This window comes from Hylobates moloch, unplaced genomic scaffold (genome assembly GCF_009828535.3).
Source record: "Hylobates moloch isolate HMO894 unplaced genomic scaffold, HMol_V3 SCAFFOLD_22, whole genome shotgun sequence".
Lineage (NCBI taxonomy): Eukaryota > Metazoa > Chordata > Mammalia > Primates > Hylobatidae > Hylobates > Hylobates moloch.
The window spans coordinates 6,725,037-6,746,900 of NW_026652297.1; the positions used below are offsets into that span (position 1 = coordinate 6,725,037).

Consider the following 21,864-nt stretch of genomic DNA (forward strand, 5'->3'; position numbering starts at 1 on the left):
TCAAAAAAGTGGGACAAGAACCACAGGCACCCAGAACAGGACAGTATGGTCTCTTATTAGGGGTAATAGGAAAGATTTCAAAGAAGGGCAGTTGATTGACTCTGGTGATAGGGGTATGTGTGGTGTTGGGGGGACAGAGGGGAGGCATTCCATGCAGAAGGAAAGCATGATATGGATGTGGGAAAAGGGTAGACAATATTCCAGGAAAGAAAAAACATTTCCAATTTGTTGAAGTGTGGAAGACCAGTGAAACCTAGGGCTGAAAATGAAGGCAGACCTTGATTTGGAAGCCCCTGAATGCCAGGCTGAGTAATGCCCTCTCTATTTGTAGTCAGAGGAACAGTGTAATGTTGACAAAAGCAAAAGGATAGTGTGCCTGCTGCATACAGGGTAGAGAGTGAAAGCAAAGAGACCGATGAAGCCTAGACTTGGACGGTAACCAAGAGGTAGATGCAAGAAAAACGAGGAAGGAAGGCTGTGAAGGTCTTGGCCCAACTAGTCAGAAGAAGAGGAAAAACAGCTTCCTCTGCTACCCTAGTCATGTGGGTTCACAGAAGGGTGGTGAGGCAAAAATGTGGAAGTTAAAAGTTAGAAGAAGGAGTTGATTTGTAGGAGAAAATCACAAATCACAAATATGGTGGTTTTTTTTTTTTTTTTTTTTTTCAAGACAGAGTCTTGCTCTGTCGCCCAGGCTGCAGTACAGTGGTACGATCCCAGCTCACTGCAACCTCTGCCTCCTAGGTTCAAGCAATTCTCATGCCCTAGCCTCCCAAGTAGCTGGGACTACAGGTATGTGCCACCACGCCCAGCTACTTTTCGTATTCTTAGTAGAGATGGGGTTTCACCATGTTATCCAGGCTTGTCTCAAACTCCTGACCTCCAGTGATCTGCCTGCCTCAGCCTCCCAAAATGCTGGGATTATAGGTATGGGCCACAGTGCCTGGCCACAAATATGGTTTTAAACTGATGAATGAATGAATCAATCTATCTCATCATTAATTCATTCATCATTGACTTAGCACGTTAGGTGTTTATAATACTCAGTTGGAAGGGTCAGTGGGCCATTTGGCTGCAAAGGTCTTGCAGATACAGTAAATTATCAAAAAGTTGTCAACACAGTTAAATTTACACTTCCTATCGCTCATAAATAAGTTGACTGTGATGTACAAAGTCAAAGGAAACTACCCAGTGAAAATTTTGCCAAGGCTTCACTTCCTGTGTGACAAGAAGACACTATTGCTTGGTAAAGGAAGTTATTTTGAAGTGATTTACACTGCTGAGCAATCTGTCCTTTCTATTCTTTCAATAAAGAGAATTGCCAAGCTGCAAACAGGTCATCAGAGCTCATTTCAATTGTGTTGATAATACTACATATTTCAGAGATATTTTAAGGAAGCCCTTATAGAAACAGTTAACCGTAAGACTTCTAAAAGTAATTTTGTTTTTGAAGAATTAAATAAATACATTAATTTTTTGTAGCTTTAAAGAAATCAAAGTCCTTATTTTTCTCACCATCCCACTTTTCCTAATGGTGATTTTGATTTTTCATCATTCAGAGTTTTAATTCTCATATATTTATTTGTAAACTACGTTTGCATTTCTGGTCTTTTCCTTTACTTGAGATTCAATAAGGCCGGGGGCAAACCTCTTCCTGTAACAGGAATCGCTTGAGCAGAGAGAGTCATTGGGCCGTGAGATAAATATGTACAGTTAACACTAGGACACTCTTGGGGAGGATAAACAAAGGACTGAAAAGAAATTTTATAAAAAACTTTTCTAGGCACATTGAGAGAAAGCAAGCTTCATGATGATAAATCAGCATTGGGGGTTTGGAGAAGCATTTGTAGGCTACTATCCATTATTCTTCCTTTCAACAGAGAATAGGGCTTCATGATTTGTGTTTCTCTATCATGACAAGTCTTGGCTCTTATCACGTGAGATGGCTCCAGAGAATGTCAAGTTTGGCAGTAAATGAGATGAAGCTGTTTGGACGGATGTAGCTCCTTTCATCCTAAACCTTATTTAAGAGATCTGCTGTTACTAAAGAAACTAAAAATTTATTTGCTTTAGCTGTTTTCTTCCACTTTCATTCAATTTTTTTGGCAAAATGTTGGCCTGTGAGATGACCTCAGAAATGTATTTAAAGACTCTAAATCTTCCACTTGTTTTTGATTTAGTCATTGAACAACACAGATTTTCTTCATTCCTTTAGTCATTCAAAAAATATGTATTTATTGAGCACTTGCCATTTGCCAGGCATTGGTTTTAGGTGCTGCAAGTATGGCAGTGAACAAAACAAAGTCCTTGTGCTCATGGAGTTTAACTTCCTGGAGGGGGATAGACAAAGGAAGTTCAGCACAAGCATTTGTAATCCAGAGCGAAGTGGAGGCAAGTGCTATGAAGAGAAGTTAGCAAAATTGGAAGGTTCGGAGTGAAGGGTCTTTAGATATGTCCTGCAGAGAAGGCCTCACTGAGGTGAATCGGAGCTGAGACCTAATGAAGTGGGGACTATGCCATGCAGAAATCTGGAAGAAGGGAATTTCAAAGCAGAGGACAAAACTAAGTAACAGTAAGTGCCTGCTGCTTTCTGGAAGGCAGTTTTTTGTTTTTTGTATTTTGTTTTTTCCCTGCCAGCTCTTTGCCATTTTATTCATAAATATTCTAAGATCATTTTGTACATATAAAAAGTTTTAGAAAAAAATATTTTTTATAGTAGAGAAGGGCAGAGAAGAAGAGAGAGATCAACTTGGAATAGGGATCTAGAAACACAGGGACACTCTGCTCCTAGGGGCATGAGGTGCCATGAGGTACCATGGCCACTTTTGAAAGCTTGCCTTCAGAATGCACCACGCAAATACTAACTTCCAAACTTTTGACTATGCACCCACCAGTAAAATGCCTTTGAGAATATACCCATACACCTTTTTATTTACAAGTTGGATGTAAGTACTACTGTATCAATATACTCTATACATTATAAAGCAGGTATCAAACTAGAATTTTTTAAAAGGATGAGCTAAAATGAAATACAGACAGAAGTTCCAATATGTCCTTTGCACAACAAAATCATCCTTTCCATTCTCTAGGATATGGACAACTCATCTTAGATACCAATATAATACATTTTATTAAAATTTTATTTTTATTGTAACTATTAAATATTTTTGACAACATCTACCTTTAAAAATTCCACTCTTTTCTGAAATCTTTTTTAATGTTTAATTTTTAATTTTTTATTTTTTAATTTTTTATTTTTGTGGGTACATAGTAGGTATATTTATTTATGGGTTACATAAGATATTTTGATACAGGCATGCAATGTGAAAGAATCACATAATGGAGAATGGGATAGCCATCCCCTCAAGCATTTATCCTTTGTGTCTTTTCTGAAATCTTAAATTCTGTATTCTGAGTCTTACAGCACCAGTATGTGCATGGGCTGTTGGCCTGACATGAGGATGTTCTTAGGGGCTGATTAGCTCTGGGAGAACACTCATCTTCACCCCAAATGTCCCCATGCTGCTATACTACAGTATCCAGGTCTTTTGTCTCATAGGTCTACAGTCTCATAGCTCCACCTGACATTCCCCCACTGCATTTTAGCTGAGTTGTAAGTTAATATTTACTTCTATAATGTTTTGATTCATGTCTGTCTTCTCAATGTCACTTGTCTAAGTCTCACTAGACTGTGGGCTCCAGGAGGGCAGAGACTAGGTCTGTTTTGTGGTCACATTTATTCCATGATTCCTGGCAAATGGTGAATTCTCTGTGGGTCTTGATAAATGAATGGATGATGTAACCAGGTATCTATCATTCTCTGCTTGTCAGTAGCTCCTTTTCACTGCTACTCTCTCCTGTCTTAATTGCTGGCTATTTTGTAACCAAGCATCTACCTCAGATTTCTCCTCAGGGTGAATTATGTGTGCTCTGTGCTGGTTGTTTACTACTCAGAGGACTGAACTGCTAAAAAGTGTGTTCTCCAAATAATTGTGTAGGGACGGAAGGAGGCAGAGAGAGATTCAAGGCAGGGAGAGAGGGAGAGAAAAGGAGGCTGTGCAAAGAACAGAAAACAGAGAGAGAGCAGAAGGGAAAAAAAGAGATTTCCCATTGTACTTTAAGTCTGAGTAAATAATACTTAAAATGGATCTTTCGATTCTTTTCCCCATTGCTTTGTTCCTTCTAAAATATTAAACTGTGGCAAGAGTGCACATTTATCATTGCTGGTCTCCAGCGAGTAGTTATTTAAAGTTCCACCCAGCTGCATTTCCCTGTTCTCTCCTGAGGTCATTAGGAAGCTCCTGTTTAGTAGCAGATACAGTCTGAGGTAGTAGCCTACCTCCCAGCTAGGAGCTCCCTAGCTGGGCACAGGAGGGGACAGGACCTAACGGAGCTGCACATTCAGCTGGTTGTCTCTTGTTGCCTTTTAAGCTTGCCTGGAGTTATGGAGTCTCCCAGCTGCTCCCTTCACATCCATTTCTGATCACAGGGCTAAGTGGGCTCTGATTTACTGAGTTCTGCCCCAGGTTGGAGTGTGTGGAGCAAGAACGTCCTGCAAATTCAGGTGGTCTTCATCTTTCTTTCTAACTGTCACATAATGGGTTCCCAGAAGAGCAGTGGACCCTGAGGTAGTGTGTAGTGAGCAGGACGTTTATCAAGTGCCCTTGAGATTGACACCTTTCAGTAGAAGAGGAAGGAAGCCTGAGTGGGTAGAGAGAGAAATGAAGCTGAGATGCAGGCCCAACAATTGTGGCTGCCTCCTTGGGAAGCTGTGGAGCTAGAATGAACCCTAGAGTCATTCCAGCTGGATTCAGAAGGCTAGGCCTCGAAGACACCAAATTGCTCTGTTCTTTGATGTGGGTCACTCTGGAAAGGGCATGACGCTGGGTGAGGTGCTTCTTTGCAGTCTTGGCAATCCCTGAAAGGACTGACAGTGCTCCCTGCCGCAGGGGCAACATGGCCTTCATCGAAGGGGAGTCAGAGTGGCACAGCACAGTGCCAGGTACACCGACCCCCCACAGGCTGGGAAGCTTTTTCTAGATTTTACACCCGAGAACCGTACCTAGATGATGAGTTAACACATAGTTGGAGTAAGATGACTGCAGTGGAGTGCTGGAGCAGGCTTGTCCCAGCTTTTGAGGACTGATTATTAAATATTCAACAACTTTGTGAGCCTGTTGAAAACTTGAAATGGGCCATGATAGGAGTACTTATACCACAGAAACTGGCAAAAGGTACAAATCAGGGCTTGTGAGGTTTTGTTCTTCTCCAGAAAGATGGTTTACAAGCCCATCACTAAATACAGGCTTACCTAATTTCTTTTTTAGGAGAATTTGAAATATCTAAACACTTCATTTTTCACGTCCCCAAAAAGTCCTTTCCTACTTGACAGTTGTCTTGAAATTTTACTGTAAGAGCATCACATTTGCAGCTCAAACTCTGACTGCCTCTAAGATCACACGGTGAAGTGCATAAGCTTCTATGGTTAGAACTAATTGAATCTCATCTCTGAGATGAGATTTATCTTTGGTAGGTTAATTTCTCTGAGCATATTTTTTCTTATCAGTAAAGCAGGGATTATTGCTACCTACTTCAGAGAGTTACTTTCCGAACTAAAGAGAAAAGTTACGTTTAAAATTAGGCAAGTTATAAATATTAGTCTACTTCCTTTACTGCCTCCATAACATCTGCCCTTAATGGGCATGGGTTTCCCCTTGGAGTAAGAAGTCTGAGGAGGGCATGATGGAGAAGGTTTGGTTTTGCTTTTTATTGTGCCATTTAAAATGGTGCTTAAATGCATTTAAAAATATGCAACAATTTAATTTTAAATCATGCTTTCTGCTGATTTCAGCACACACAGCTTCCTGCTCACCCCAGTTCCCTCAAGGGTGCCTGCTGTGACTGTGGTCCTTGCTGACTCAGCCCTTCCCAGTCCGGCTTCCCCAGGCCAGTTGCTCCCTGGTGAGGTCATGTGATGGGGGAAGCTGCATACACACTTCAAAGCTAAGGTCTGAAAAAGATAATGCAAACTCAAAAAAAAAAAAAAAAAAAGTAAGATAAAGAAAGAAACTAGGATTGAGATGCTCCTGTATATTCTGAAGTGATAAAAAGCAGTTTCTTTTGCCTGTAATAAAAAAAAAAAGCCAATATTAAGATCTATTCTAGATTGGAAAAAAGAAATTATTGTTGATGTGCAAAGTTTTAATTGTTTTGGGTGCATGGCTCCTGACTCCTGAGGAATGAGTAGCTCTTGGTGAGACGCAGGACCAGGCTCTTCTCACATGCACCTGTTATTTTCTCTTCTCCTGCTGGTATCATGTCAGTCTTAGACTGAAGTCACATGATTATGTCAATACCACAGCTGGTGAGGGGTCGTAGGGCAACCCCCACATGAATGGCAGGCCCACAAGGGACCAGCAGCAGCCAATCCAAGAGTGCAGAAAATGAGAAGGCCTGGAGTTTGGGCATCTAGGTCCAGGGGTAGGAAACCCAGGATGTATGATACCGACCTTAGCAAAAAGTCACAAAGATAGCAAAGGTGAGTTTGTGCATCAAGAATCTTATGCAAAACTTAGGAGAGTTTCTAGCCATTGGTGGTTTGTTGCCATGGCAGTGATCTAGAAAACTTAGTTGTCCTTGATGTATTTGCATTCAATGAGAACAAATTCAGCAGTTGAGTGGGTGACCTGAACCCACTTATGAGTAGGAGACGGGATAGTGAAGTTAAAAGGCCAATCTCTAGAGCCATATAACTTGGATCAAATGCCACTTACCAGCTATGTGATCTTAGGTAAGATAATTAACCATCCTGTGCTTCAAATTCTTAACTACTTTGTAGGGCTATTGTGAATTGCAAATGAGAAAATTCATGTGAAGCACTTAGAATAGTGTCTGGCTCATAGTAAGTGCTCAAAGTATATTAACTGTTACTTGCTATTGTTATTATCAACAAAGCAATGGACTTGCAATTAGAAGCTATGATTTGAGTCAAGGCCTTGGCTGTTTACAAGGTAGGTAACTTAAGGCAAGTAACATGCCTTGTAAATAGCTAAGGCCTTAACTCTGAGCCTTGGTTCCACCTCTGTAAAAATGAGGTGTGCATAAATACTTAACTCAAAGGGTGTTGTAAAGAAATAAATGAGACACTGTGTATGAAGGAAACTTTAAAACTGTAACAGCCTTATGGAAAGTTTTTTTTAATTACTTACTATTATGATTAATTGGCAAATAGTAAATGCACCAGGTTACATGTGAGGAAGTCAAATCCTAAACTTCAGCCCCACCCAAATTATAATAATGACAGTGTATTTTCTTTTCCATGGAAATTTTTTTTTTAATTTACAAAGACTTCTCCCGTTGCATTGTCCATTCAGTCTCACCATTATTCCATAAGGCAAACAAATATGACCCACGCTGCAGAGGAGGAACCAGAGTTCTGGAAGCTTAAGTGACTTGGTCAAGTTTGATTTACAACAGAACTAGAATTAGGACCAGGGCTTCTGACTCCAAGTTCAATGTCCTTTCTACAACTCCATGCTGCCAAGGTAAATGTTTAGAATTATGTAGATGTTTTGGTCTTAATTCACCACTTAATTTTGCCTGGAGTCATAGGCACTACCTACCTCCAATGAAATAACAGTGTTTATATCTGTCATTTTGTATGTATAATGTTCACAATGGGACATTTCTAACTTCTAGCATTTTAATGATTTGAAAAGTAATTATAGCTTTGTGGTATTCTAGTCTCACAAATTCTCAATGATAACTTGTTATTTTTCTCTACATTGTTCTCCCTTCACTGTTTCTCTGTAATTTAGTTTTGCTTTTATGAATTTCAATGAAAATGTATATATTTCAGTGATCCTCCTTTTTTTTTTTTTTTTTTTTGTTGAGACCGAGTTTCACTCTTGTTGCCCAGGCCGGAGTGCAATGGTGCGATCTTGGCTCACTGTAACCTCCACCTCCCGGGTTCAAGCAATTCCCTACCTCAGCCTCCTGAGGAGCTGGGATTACAGGCATGCGCAACCACGCCCAGCTAATTTTTAATACTTTTAGTAGAGACGGAGTTTATGTTGGTCAGGCTGGTCTTGAACTCCCAACCTCAGGTTATCCACCCACCTCGGCCTCCCAAAATGCTGGGATTACAGGCATGAGCCACCGCGCCTGGCCAATCCTCCAGTTTTTAACCGTTAACATTCATAATACTAAGTTTTCTAGTTGGAGGGATTTGCCGCCGACTTCCAGTAATTTTTGAAAAGCGTGAAAATAACTCAATAGGTTTGGACATTCAATGAGGGCTTATTGCTCACCTGCCTGATTCTGTATTAGTCCTTTTCAGATATTTTACCACACTTAAAAATCATGGCTGGGCATGCAGTGGCTCACACCTGTAATCCCAGCACTTTGGGAGGGTGAGGCGGGTGGATCACTTGAGGTCAGGAGTTCATGACAAGCCTGGCCGACATGGTGAAATCCAGTCTCTACTAAAAATACAAAAATCAGCTGGGCATGGTCGTGCATCCCTGTAATTCCAGCTACTCAGGAGGCTGAGGTAAGAGAATAATTTGATCCCAGGAGGTGGAGGTTGCAGTGAGCTGAGATTGAGCCATTGAACTCCAGCCTGGGCAACAGAGCAAGACTCTGTCTCAAAACAAACAAACAAACAAAAATTATAAGAAGTCTGAGTCCCCAGTTCTTAACTTTTTCTTATCTTCCATTTTTCAGCTTTTATTATCCCTTGATCTTTAAAAAATAATTTTAAAAATATATGTGATTTTCATTACTGATTCCATTACATTTGTAGGATAACTTCGTAAATGGTAACTTTACAAGATATTCATTTAGAATGACAAGAAAGTATTTTATCTGAAATAATTAAAATAATCCCACAATATTATGCAACCACTATAAATTTTAGTAAATTTCCATTCAGTCATTTACATATTTTTTTTCTGCATAGCTTAAATCAGATGGTCTCTAAAGCTTTGTAACTTGCTTTACTTACTTATTATCATAACTTAAACCTTCTGTCAGACTTTTAAAAATTAACTGTAATGGATGGAAATGTACTTGATTTTTTAGTTGTTTCTAAATTTTCACTAATATAAATAATGCTTCAGTGAATACCTATCTGTATAAAGCTTTTCCTGTATTTTGAAACATTAAATAGGTTATTAAACATTAAACAGCTATCAGATAACAGATATAAAATATTTATTAGAATAAATGTCTTCTGGGTCTTTGAAAAAGCACTGGAAAATGGCGGAAGAGCCAACTGAAATAAACGGGAAAAGGATTAATTACCAAATACCTATGAATTTTCCTAGGACAATTGGCTATCAATATGGAAGAAAAAGAATTAGATCCCTATCTCGCATCTTATCACAAATAAATCCGAGACGGATTAGAGACTTAAGTAAAAATCAAACTATACAACTTTAGGAGAAAATATATTTATGACATCAGAATAGGAAAATATTTTTTAAAGATATCACCAAAAGCACAAATAATAATATAAAAATGGAATAAATTTTACTACATTAAAATAAACTTTTGCATGAAAAAGACACCATCAACAAAGTTAAAAGACAAAGTTTAAAAGCTTAAGGAGATCATGAGAATAGAAGAATGTATTTGAAATTTAAATAACCAAAGCAGAATAGTAACCAGATTACATTAAGAACTCATCAATATGAAAAACTAATACTGAGTAAAAGAGATCAGAAAATTCACTAAAGAGATACCACAAAGACCAATAAATGAGGAGTGTATGTTCTTTTAATTAGTAATGAAAAATTTTAAGTAAATGATCATGTGGTATCATTTCATACTTACCAGATTGCCAAAAATTAGAAATTTGTCAATACTAAGTATTGGCTAAAATCTGGGGAAATACTCTTATACTTTACTATGGGAGTGTAAATTGGGTAGCCCCTCTAATTTGGTGATACCTACTAAAGTTGAAGTTTTATATACCCCATACCCCAGCAGGCCCACTTCTAGGTATTTTTCACTTCTGGAGAAACTCTCACATGTATACACAGACTTAAGTACAAGAATATACATTGCAGCATTTTTAGTAATGGTAACAAGAGAAGGGAAAAAAATCAAATCATGATATATTCATCCCATAGAACATTACACAGCAGTTTAAGTGAATGGATGAGATTCACTTGTATATTAATATACATAAATCTCAAAAACTATGTTGAATGTAAAAGGCAAGAGGATGCCTTTTATATTCAATAAATGTAAAAGGGTATTTATGACACAATTTTAAAACACACAAATATACAAAAATATTTTAAAATTAGGTGGTTGTGGTGGTATGCACCTGGGGTCCTAGCTACTTGGGAGGCTTAGACTTGAGCCCACGAATTCCAGGTTACAGTGAGCTATGATCACACCACTGTACTCCAGCCTGGGCAACAAGGCAAGACCCTGTCTCAAATATAATAAAGTAAAAATATACAAGCAATACTAATTATGGTTTATGACTACACACATATGAAATGTATAAATACAGTAATGGAAGGAAAGGGCACTGACTTCATGGCATTGATTATTTCTGGGGCTGGCTGAGAAGAGGAGGAACTTCAACTCTAGTATATCATTTAAAACTTGTTCGAGGTGAAGTTAAGCACATGTATAAAATAAGAGAAAAACATCTCTGGTTTAGAACCTCCAAGCTTGGTGCTGTCTCTGAACAAATTGTACCTTGCACATGTCTCTCGATCTCTCTGGAGGATTACATTAGGTCAGGGTTTTTGTTTTGTTGTTGTTGTTGTTGTTTGAGGTAGAATCTTGCTCTGTTGCCAGGCTGGAGTGCAGTGGCGCCATCTCGGCTCACCGTAACCTCCACCTCCCAGGTTCAAGCGATTCTCCTGTCTCAGCCTCCCGAGTAGCTGGGACTACAGGTGCACATTACCAGGCCCAGCTAATTTTTTTGTCTTTTTAGTAGAGACAGGATTTCACCATGTTGGCCAGGATGGTCTCCATCTCTTGACCTCACTATCCACCCACCTCAGCCTCCCAAAGAGCTGGGATTACAGGTGTGAGCCACCGCATCCGGCGGATATTAGGTCAGGGTTTTAAACCTTTCTTTTTTTTTTTTTTAATAGCAAAAAGCCCTTCATTCCAAGAAAATCTAACAAAGGGCTTCACAGTGTGTCAAACAGGTGAAGTCAAAACTGCTAAGACAGGAATGGAGGGGGCAATTGTCCCCACTTTCCATTACTGCCACCCTTCTCCCCAACTAGGTGACCTCTAAGGCAGCTTCTCCCTTTAATGGCCTAGCTGTCAATGGCACTAGCTGTTAGTGTGACCCATTTCTTTGACAAGTGCCTGCCACGTACGAGGGCTCTTCAGTAAACACCTGGAGAAATGGAAGAATGCTTTTTACTATGAAAACCATCCCCTAATTTGGCCAGTCCACAGATTTGAATGTCTTGAGTAAAGTTTCTCCCCATTTTAAAGCATTAATTAATTAATTTTGCTCCTCTTATCACTTCTTTAATTTTCTAAACTTAGCACATCTTAATTATTTTGGCCCTTACCACTCTGTTTCCTGATGTCCCCTCCTGCCTCCTTCCTTCTCTTTTACGGCCTTTGTCCTTTTATTTCCCCTCTCCCTTGTTCCTCCTGTTCATCCAAGAGCCAATTTATCAGGTTCCTGAAAAAGCCACTGCTCAGCCTACCCTGTGAAAGGCCCAGAGCCCACTGTTCCTACCTTGCCATCACTCATTTTTTCCTTAACCTCCTGTACCCACTTCTTGGTGTAAATCAGTCAGAAATGATCAAAAACCACTTCCTAATTATGAAACCCAAAGGATTTCCCCTTGGTCCTTAAACTCCTTTTTTCAGCAGCTGACATCAGAATAGGAAAGGTGGAGTTGGCTCCTCCCCAGCCATTCTCTCAGCCAGGTGCAAAAACAGGTCCACTTTGGGGGTTGGCCTTCTTACATCTGTTTCTGTTTATTGAATTTCAGATACATAGTCAATGATTGGGGAAAATTATGTCTCAAATGCAATATTATGAAATTATTCTGAAAAAGTGTTTGATGTTTATCTGAAGTTCCAATTTCACTCAGCGTCCTGTGTTTGTATTGCTAAACCTGGCAGCCCTGCATGAGGGAGTGGCAGCTCCTTCTCATCCTCCACCTCTCTCTGGCTTTCTGCAGCCCTGGGTTTCATTCTCCTCCTCTCTCTGATTGTTGTCTCTCTCCCTGGTGGAGCCACTGCGTCCCCTCCCAGCATTCTGTCCTTGATCCTTGGCTCTTTTTTATGTCACTCACTTCCCAGATACCCCATCTATGCTCGTCAACTCATGTTTTCCATACTGATGATTCTGGATCATTTCTCCTTGGCCCTGACTTTGCCACCGGGCACATATTTCCGAGTGGTGTACAGGCACCTCCCACTTAGTGAGCAGAAGCCTCCATGAGCCCTCAGCCTTTCTGACCCCTCTTATTCCTGCTGAGTCAGCTCCTCCTCAGCCACATTCTCAGTCACTCACCCGGGTGCAGAAACAGGTTCCTTATGGAGTTTTCTATTTTTACCTCTATTTTACCCACAAACCCTGCTAGTCCTCCCTGCCGTATGCCTGGCTTATTGTAAGAAAACACATGTTGAGTGAATGGATGTCTCCTGGTCTTCTTTCTTTCTTTCCATTCTATCACAGCCACCTTCATTCCCACTATCATTACCTTGGCTCGTTCTGGTAACTGCAGCCTGGCAATGGTTTCCCTTCATCCAGGACAATCTTGAGGTCTCTGCAAACTAATATGCACAGATGTCTTCTTTAAAAATATATATATTTTTGACTATGTAATACATTCACACGGCCTGATGTTCGAAAGGTACAAAAGAGTGTATGAGAATCTTGAAGGGTTAATTCGTTGTCTCTTTTGCCTACCTCATGTTGTAGCCAGTGGATAAATACAGGAACCAGAAAGATAGAGAGCAAAAGCTATGCAAAATAATGGGGCTTGGTCTGGGGGCTGCTTTGCTCACCTTTACAACAGAATTAGAAAGACTTACACACCCAGAGAGACCCAGCTGGACAGAATTAGCCTCCATGCTGGGCTCTGCTCTCACAAAGCTTGGGAGCGGGAGGAAGAGAATGGGGATTCACTCATCAAGCAAGCTAATTCCAATGTGAACAGAGGAGAGGGATGAGAGGCACACACTTAATTCCTCTTCTCCAATTCACCAATCAGACTAGTCACTCTCTATTCCCTAAAAGGGGTTGAATTAAAGTTGGAATCAGGATCGGGGGGTTAAAGCCTTTCCAGTACTCCCCGGCTGGTGTGCTGATGGATCACAGGTGTGTCACGAGATATGGATCTTTTCATCCTTGGACGGAGGATAAGCAGAGCCCCAGACTTGTCCTCTTCAGCCATGAGCACATTCATCAGAACCCTCATTTCCTTCCGATTTAGCCTCTTTGACCCAATATTATCATTTTCTGTTTGTATCATATTGGGGAAAATTCTGGCATGTACTGCTCTAAGCAGTGATCACCTCTGTATTTATAGATATGAAACCAGCACAAAGAAGGTCACCCCTAGCCCCTTACTCGGTACACAGAAAATTCTTATGCCAAATGCCCTTCTTCCTGCCACCAAGTTCTCCCCAGTCTTCCCCAAAGCAAACAATAGTTACTCTTTCTATACACAGGTAAATATTTCATGTCCTTCTTTAAAAAAAAAAAAAACCACAAATCACAAGATATGCCAAATACTTTAATAAGATACCATCAAATCTCAGAGGCTTAATGTAGTACATGTTTATTTCTTGTGTATGTCTCAATCCGGTGTGGCTTTTTGGGTCAATGATGGGGCATTGTGTTCCTCTGCTGGAGCCATTCGTGGCTCTGACTTCCTTTAATCTAGTCTCTCTGTTAGTCTCTAGGGATTGATAACTGCTGCTGAATGCTCTACATGAGCTGAAAAAGGAAGGAAGGAAAGAAAGCATGGAAAATCTGGGGGATTCTTAGGGACTAGGAAGTGATAAATATTATTTCCGTCCATATTCAGTTGGCCTGAACTCAGTCATATGGTCCCACCTGACTACAAGGAAATGTAGTCTACATGTCTGACCAGGACAGAAAGGAAATGGGTGTTGTGAGGCCATAGAGATTTCTGTTACACAGGCCAGACATGCCATTCTGCACCTTGCTCTTTTGACTTGACAACACATTTTTGAGCACAGCCACATTATTTCATAGGCGAGCAGTTTCCTCAGCTTTTTTAACAGGTGCGTTTTATGAATTATATCATAATTTATTTAACTAGTCCATGGTCCAATCATCCTCAGGGCTTTGTTTTTTCCATTATTTCATCTGCAATAAATACTCTTGTATTATTCCACACATGTGCAAGCGTATCTGCAGGATAAATTCTCAGATGAGGTGTTGCTGAATCAAATGGTATCAACAGTTAACATTTTGATAGCTATTACCAAATTACCCTTCTTAGGACTCCCAGTAGCCATTTTATTATTTAATTCTGCTTGTGTAAAATAGCTCAACAGGTTTGAGTAAATATAGTTTAAATCTAGTGGATCTGAGAGAGGCCCACAATCTTGGTTGTATCCTCCTGTTGGACTTTACCTTCCCCTCTATTCCTTAGGAACCCCACGTTGTCTATTTCTGTTCCCCAAGTGTTCCTTGTGCCTCACATTCTCAAACCATTGCTTCAATATTTTATTTCATTTAGATTCAGATCTAGTGAACACTTCTTTACTTTTTTTTTTTTTTTTTTTTTTTTTTTAGAGGAGATCTCTCTCTGTCGCCCAGCCTGGAGTGCGGTGATGCAATCCTGGCTCACTGCAACCTCTGCCTCCCGGGTTCATGCGATTCTCGTGCCTTAGACTCCAGAGTAGCTGGTATTACAGGCATTGTGCCACTGTGCCTGGCTAATTTTTTTTTTTTTTTTAACTGGAGACCATTTTTTGCCATGTTGGCCAGGATGGTCTCAAACTCCTGGCCTCAAATGATCCACCCACGTCGGCCTCCCAAAGTACTGGGAATATAGGTGTGAGCCACTGCGCCGGGCCAGTGAACACTTCTTGAAAAATAGGGCTGGGTACCAAGCAGAACCCTTTAAATTCATTATTACATATAATCCTCAGAAGCAACTCTAGGAAGCAGGCATTTTCATGCCCAGAGTACAAATAAGGAAACTGAGGCTCAGAGAGGTTAAGTAAATAGACCAAGGCCGTCTAACTAGTAGGTGGTATATTTTCATTAGGTATTCCGAGAGTATTCTTTTTTCTCTCACTCTGGTGCTTCTCAAACCAAAGCATAACTTAAGGCAGAGGAAAAGAAATGCACACACTTGAACTGTCCCTAGGTGTGACCCAAAGCTGCCCAAGCCAAGATGGTTCCTTTGAAGTCTCCTATTTGTATTAAAAATGGATACAGATTTTTAGTTTCACTTTTTCATATATCTGCATTTATTTTAATATTTTATATTCCTTGCTACCAACTGTAACTGAAACCCCAGGAAGCTACCGGTGTTCTCTGTGGTTTGGGGAACTCTGGTCCACTGCCCCCGGGACACGCAGGAGAGCATGGTTCTGCATGTCAATGCCCCACAAATAGACTCTTACCCATTCTTCAAAATCCAACTCATATGCTGCTTCAACATCAAAATTTCCTGGGGGATCAGCAAGCCCAGAATGGTGTCCCTGTCATAGAAAACTCTGAATTACAGCTTATCCCAGCGCCTTAGATGCAATTATACAGCGTCTTCCCTTTGTTGGACTATAACCTTCATGGAGTCAGTCTCTCCATAATATATCTTCAAGTGCTTCACAGCAAAAAGAGGGTTGTTAAATTTTTAATGAATAAAGCGTTGAAGATGATTAACACATTATTATTAACCACTTTAAAAAAATCAGCAATTGCAAAACAGCAAAAGCCTACTTCTTAGTTCCAACTTCTCTTCAACACTCCTAAATCTTGCTTAAAATGGTTATGTTAGCCTCATGTTTCCCTGGAAAGCACACATTTCATTTGCCCATGCATATATATCCAATTCCCAGTGATAGTCCTGTCTTATTGATTGACACTGGGTAAGCCATTAATTTATTCTCCTGTCTCTGGAAAATGGGGACAATTGCATTTGCCAGCTACCACTTGAGAATGTTGTCAGAATTGATGAAACAATGTTTTTAAAAGACCTCTTTGGAAGGAATGTACTACATAAATCACAATCCCTCACTAGGATGGTTGTTTTGGTGATTATTTATTTAGTAGTTCAGTGGAACACTGATATTTCTTCCCAGATAAGTCATATTGAGTCAATGGATTCCTTAATACTCAGACCCAAACAGAATTTTATATCTATAACCTTCTGATGAACTTGGAAATTAACTTGGTACATAATCCTTTCCACTCTGGGAAGTGTTCAAGTTGATTATCTCTGTAAATATATGTCTGGGCCATTGCCAGCCAAATACTGGTGCACTTATGAGATATTTAAAGTTTGCTGCATCCTCGTGAACATATTGATATTTTTCTCTCTCCCATTTTATCTTTAAGAATTGAATTTTAATATTTAAAAATCTCACTGTTTTCATAAGATATACATAACGTTTCCATCTCAGAGTTGGAGGTCTGTTGTTCCAAATTAGTCACACCTTTTGTAGTATGATAGAACATCTAAAAAGGAAATAGTATAAATTTTAAATTCTAGTAACCATCTATAAATGTACTCTCCAATTGCCGCTAGCCACCAGTGTTAAAATTAAAAATTCAGTCCCTCAATTGCACTAGCTACTGTTCAAGTGCTCAATGGCTCATGTGGCTAGTGGCCACCATACTGTATAGTACAAGGAAAGAACATTTCCACCATCACAAAAAGTTCTATTAGGCAGTGCTTGTCCATAAGATTTGTATCTTAAAAGACTAATGAAAGGCTTAAGCTGGAACATTTTTAGCTTTCTGCTCTTCTCACCCATCCCTCGCTTGGATTTTTTCTCCTCATGTTACAATAATTCCTTTTTAACTGTTTGGGCCTTCAAAACAGCCCCACCTCCAAGGCCACGATTTGAACACAAAGTCTGGGGAGAATGACATGTGAAATTCCCATCTGGAGGTTAGTACAGCAGCAGATCCAGCCATTTCTGAGAAATTGTCTGGGTTTGGAGTTCCTCCCAGAACTCTGATTTAGCAGTTCGTAAGCTTACGGCAAGTCTGAAAAGAACACAAATCTGTTTTGTATATACAAATAAATCCTCGCATGCTGCATGCCATTCTCAGCCTGCCAGTTTCATCTGGCTGCTCCAGAAAATATAATTCAATAGCATATTAGTTAACCTGCAAGCAGGGAATGGGGCATTCTCATTATTGAAATGTTCTGGTTGAGTGATTAACCCGATTTTTGCAGAAAAACTGCTGAGGCAAGGGATTTTCTGTCCAGGAGGTTGTACCACTGTGTTTCTCTCTTCCAGATGATCACAGCTGCACTGCTTCATCCCTCAAGCATTCAGAAATACATCTCTATGCTAAAAACTTTCAAATATGCATTGATATATTCTCAAAGAAGCCTCATGAAAATAGATCAATAATGGTGTTCCTGATACTCTTAGAAAGGGAACAAACTTAGATGAAAAATTAAGATCTTTCCTCAAATTTTGCACAGTTGTGTAAACTTTAGGAGTTTCTGACAATAGGCAGTTTCTTCAAATGCTATGATTTGAAAATATTCATTCAAATATTTTATTTTATTTTGTAATAAATAAAATGTGCTTACTAGATGTCAGGCAATGCTTTGAGGGCTTTACAAATATTAATTCATTTAATTCCTATAACCATCCTAGAATTAGGTACCACTCTATTATGTCCATTGTAAAGATGAGAAAACTGAAGGACACAGAGGTTAAACAGCTGTCCAAGTCAAGGAGCTTAGGATGTGAACCCAGGAAGCTTGGCTCTGAGTGTCCATGCCCTTAAACACTACTCCAAATAGTTTATATAACAGAAGGAACCTAGATCATGAAATAAAATGATTTGTTTTTCTCCTCAGTGCCTCAGTTTTCGTATGTTAAAAGCCAGAGGTCAGTGAGGTAAAAACAGAATCAAAACATTGGTGCTTCTCTTCAAAAGATAATTACAAGCTTTGTACACCGAAAGTCAAACGTATTAAGAGCCCAGAATCAATTATAAAATACAAAACCTAGTAGAATTAGATTGATTTTCTGAAAATAAATTAATGTAATATATTGGTTTTAAATATAGGATGAGAAGATCATCGTTTTCAGCTTCTGAGTTGATTGTTGCAGTCCAAAAAGGTTTTTCACTCAGGTTTCTGAATGAGCCAGTGTAACAAAAGAAATGGCTGGAGTTTAATCATGTCTGATTCATAAATGTAAGCAATACAATTTTTCTAGACATGTGGAATATGTGCTAGTGAGAGGAAACCAACGTTTAATGAGCAGCTACGATTGAGCAGGCATTTGACCTTAGGCTTTCTTACTACCTAAGCAAAAAACCTAGAAGTGATTTCTCCCTTTCCTGTTATCCTCAACATCTAACTCGTTGACTGCTCATTCTGCCTCCCCAGTATACTTGGGTACTGCCTTCTCTCCCCAACTCCAGGCCACCATCCTCTCTCACCGGGATTCTGCAGAAGCCACCCAAGTGACTTTGTTAAAGCATCGAGGTGGTCTCTCATCCCCGCCCAGCCCTCTACCGGCACCTTCTCCATTTGGGATCACCTCCCAGCACTGCCCAATTCCACCTGGATCTTCTTCAGCCCCATCTCCCCATGCTATGGCCTTTGCTCACTCCACCCAGCCCCTCTGGCCTTTGGGTTTCTGAACACACACAGCTGTTTTCTTTTCTTTTCCTTTTTAAAGACAGAGTCTCATTCTCTTGCCCAGGCTGGAGTGCAATGGCGCCATCTCGGCTCATGCAACCTCTGCCTCCCAGGATCAAGCAATTCTCCTGCCTCAGCCTCCCAAGTAGCTGGGATTACAGGCATGAGCCACCATGCCCAGCTAATTTTTGTATTTTTAGTAGAGACGGATTTGAACCCAGGAAGCTTGGCTCTGAGTGTCCATGCCTTTAAACACTACTCCAAGTAATTTATATAACAGAAGGAACATAGATCACGAAATAAAATGGTTTGTTTTTCTCCTTAGTGCCTCAGTTTTCACATATTAAAAGCCAGAGGTCAGGGAAGCCCCACGCTATGGCCTTTGCCCACTCCACCGTTTCTTTTGTTATACTGGCTCATTCAGAAACCTGAGTAAAAAAACTTTTTGGACTGTAACAATCAACTCAGAAGCTGAAAATAATGATCTGCTCCTCCTATATTTAAAACCAATGTTTCACCATGTTGGCCAGGCTGGTCTTGAACTTCTGACCTCAAGTGATCCACGCTCCTTAGCCTCCCAAAGTGCTGGGATTACAGGCATGAGCCACTGTGCCCAGCCTACACACAACTGTTTTCTACCTCAGATCTCTCTGCGTGTTATGCTCTGGCTGGGATCCTGTTTCCTCCACTCATCTCCTGTTTTGGTCACATTTCTGCCTTTGGATCTCAGCTCAAATTTCACTTCCTCGGAGAGCCAGTACGAGGAAGGGTGAAGGGAGGCTCTGACATTGCCCAAACAGGCCCAGAGTAAAACATGAAGCCAAGAGAGGCTTTAAAAAATTTTAGTGGTGAAAGTATCCATCTCCTCAAGCATTTATTATTTCTTTGTGCTATACACAATCCAATCATACTTTTAGTTATTTTTAAATGTACAGTAAGTTATTGTTGACTATACTATACGTACCTTGTTGTGCTCTCAAATACTAGATCTTATTCATTCTATATAACTATGTTTTGTGCCCGTTCACAATCCCCACTTGCCCCTACCACCACCACATAATACCCTTCCCAGCCTCTGATAACCATCATTCTACTTACTCTTTCCCTCCATGAGTTCAATTGTTTCAATTTTTAGCTACAGAAATGAGTAAAAATATGCAAAATTTGTCTTTCGGCTTTTTAAAATTTTTAATTAAAAAATCCTTACCTGTGATGTGGGTATAATTTATTCCATTTTAATACATTTGACTTTCAAAAGTAAGTTTTTTTTTCCAGTTGAGCAAATATATATTGGGCAATTTGCTAGGCACCGGCAGAGAAGGCAACGCAGACTAAGGCATCACTGTGATCCTTGATACGATCCCAATTTAATAGGAAAAACAGTCAAATATAAACCAATAATCATCAAAGTATGCAATGAAACACAGATGCCACAAAAGAGGGGCCAAAGTGCTAAAAAGCACAGAACAGAGAGTGGCCAGTTTGGAATGGCAAATCAGGCGGATATCGCAGGGAAGTAACTTTTGAGAGGCAGCTTGAGAGATGAGTAAGAATTCAGGCAAAAAAGGGGAAGAAAATTGTAAATTGGAGTTGTGAAACCCATACATTTGATTTTGATGAGGAATCTAATGGTGAGAAGCCCTTAGTGGTAAAATAATGAATGCCTGTGTGTGTGTGTGGGTGGGGGACGGGGGGCAGGGGATGTGGGAAGAGGGAGGGAAAAGAATAAAGGATAAAGAGAAGTAGGGAAATAAGATAATAAGTCCAGGAAAGTTTTAGAGATCAGTGAGTTTTTATTTTCAGATTACCCAGCAAAGAGCAGATAGATAGTGGATTCAAGAATTTCTACATCATTTCTTTCACTCACATCTCTGTGAAGAGACCACCAAACAGACTTTGTGTGAGCAATAAAGCTTTTTAATCACCTGGGGGCAGGTGGGCTGGGTCCGAAAAGAGAGTCAGCAAAGGGAGATAGGGGTGCGGCCGTTTTATAGGATTTGGGGAGGTAATGGAAAATTACAGTCAAAGGGGGTTGTTCTCTGGTGGGCAGGGGCGGGGGACACAAGGTGCTCAGTGGGGGAGCTTTTGAGCCAGGATGAGCCAGGAGAAGGAATTTCACAAGGTAATGTCATCAGTTAACGCAGGAACAGGCCATTTTCACCTCTTTTGTGGTGGAATGTCATCAGTTAAGGCAGGGACCAGCCATTCTCACTTCTTTTGTGATTCTTCACTTGCTTTGGGCCATCTGGACATAAAAGTGAAGGTCACAGGGGATACGATGGCTTAGCTTGGGCTCAGAGGCCTGACATTCTTGACGCCTTATATTAATAAGAAAAATAACATAAGATAGTATCGAAGTGTTGGGGCAGCAAAAATTTTTTGGGGGGGTGGCGTGGAGAGATAATGGGCGATGTTTCTCAGGACTGCTTCCATCGGGATTAGGGGCAGTGTGGGAACCTAGAGTGAAAGAGGTCAAGTTGAAGGAGGATTTTGTGGTAAGGGGTGATATTGTGGGGTTGTTAGAAGGAGCATTTGTCGTGTAGAATGATTGGTGATGGCCTGGATGTTGTTTTGGATGAATTGAGAAACTAAATGGAAGATACAAGGTCCAAATAAAAGGAGAAAAATAGGTGTTAAAGGACTAAGAATTGGGAGGACTCAGGACATCCAATTACAGAGTGCCCAAGGGGGTTCAGCGTAATTACTTGCTTGGTCGGCAAGTTTTTGGGCTCTGTCCTTGAGTTTTTTTATGTTGTCATACACCAGGCCAGATTGATTTAGGTAAAAACAACACTCTTCATTTAAAAATATACAGAGTCCTCCTTTTTCAGCAGTAAGTCAAGGCCTCAGTGGTTTTGGAGGACAACTGCAGCTAAAGAGTCAACTTGGGCCTGGAGGACTGATAGTTTGTGATATGTCTGTGATGCTAGCAGAGAAGTCATTAGAGAGGCTACAGAAGGTCGTGACAGAGGTTGAAATGCCTGCTATTCCGGCACCAAGAGCAATAGTGGAGGCAGAAAGTCCTAAACTGACAAGCAAGGGA

At 40.2% G+C, this 21,864-nt stretch overlaps 1 protein-coding gene across 1 annotated transcript in view; it reads left to right on the plus strand.

The window, feature by feature from the left end:
• SLC9A9 (solute carrier family 9 member A9) overlaps nt 1–21,864 on the plus strand; it is a 593,042-nt gene that overhangs the window by 21,552 nt on the left and 549,626 nt on the right. The window lies entirely within an intron of this gene.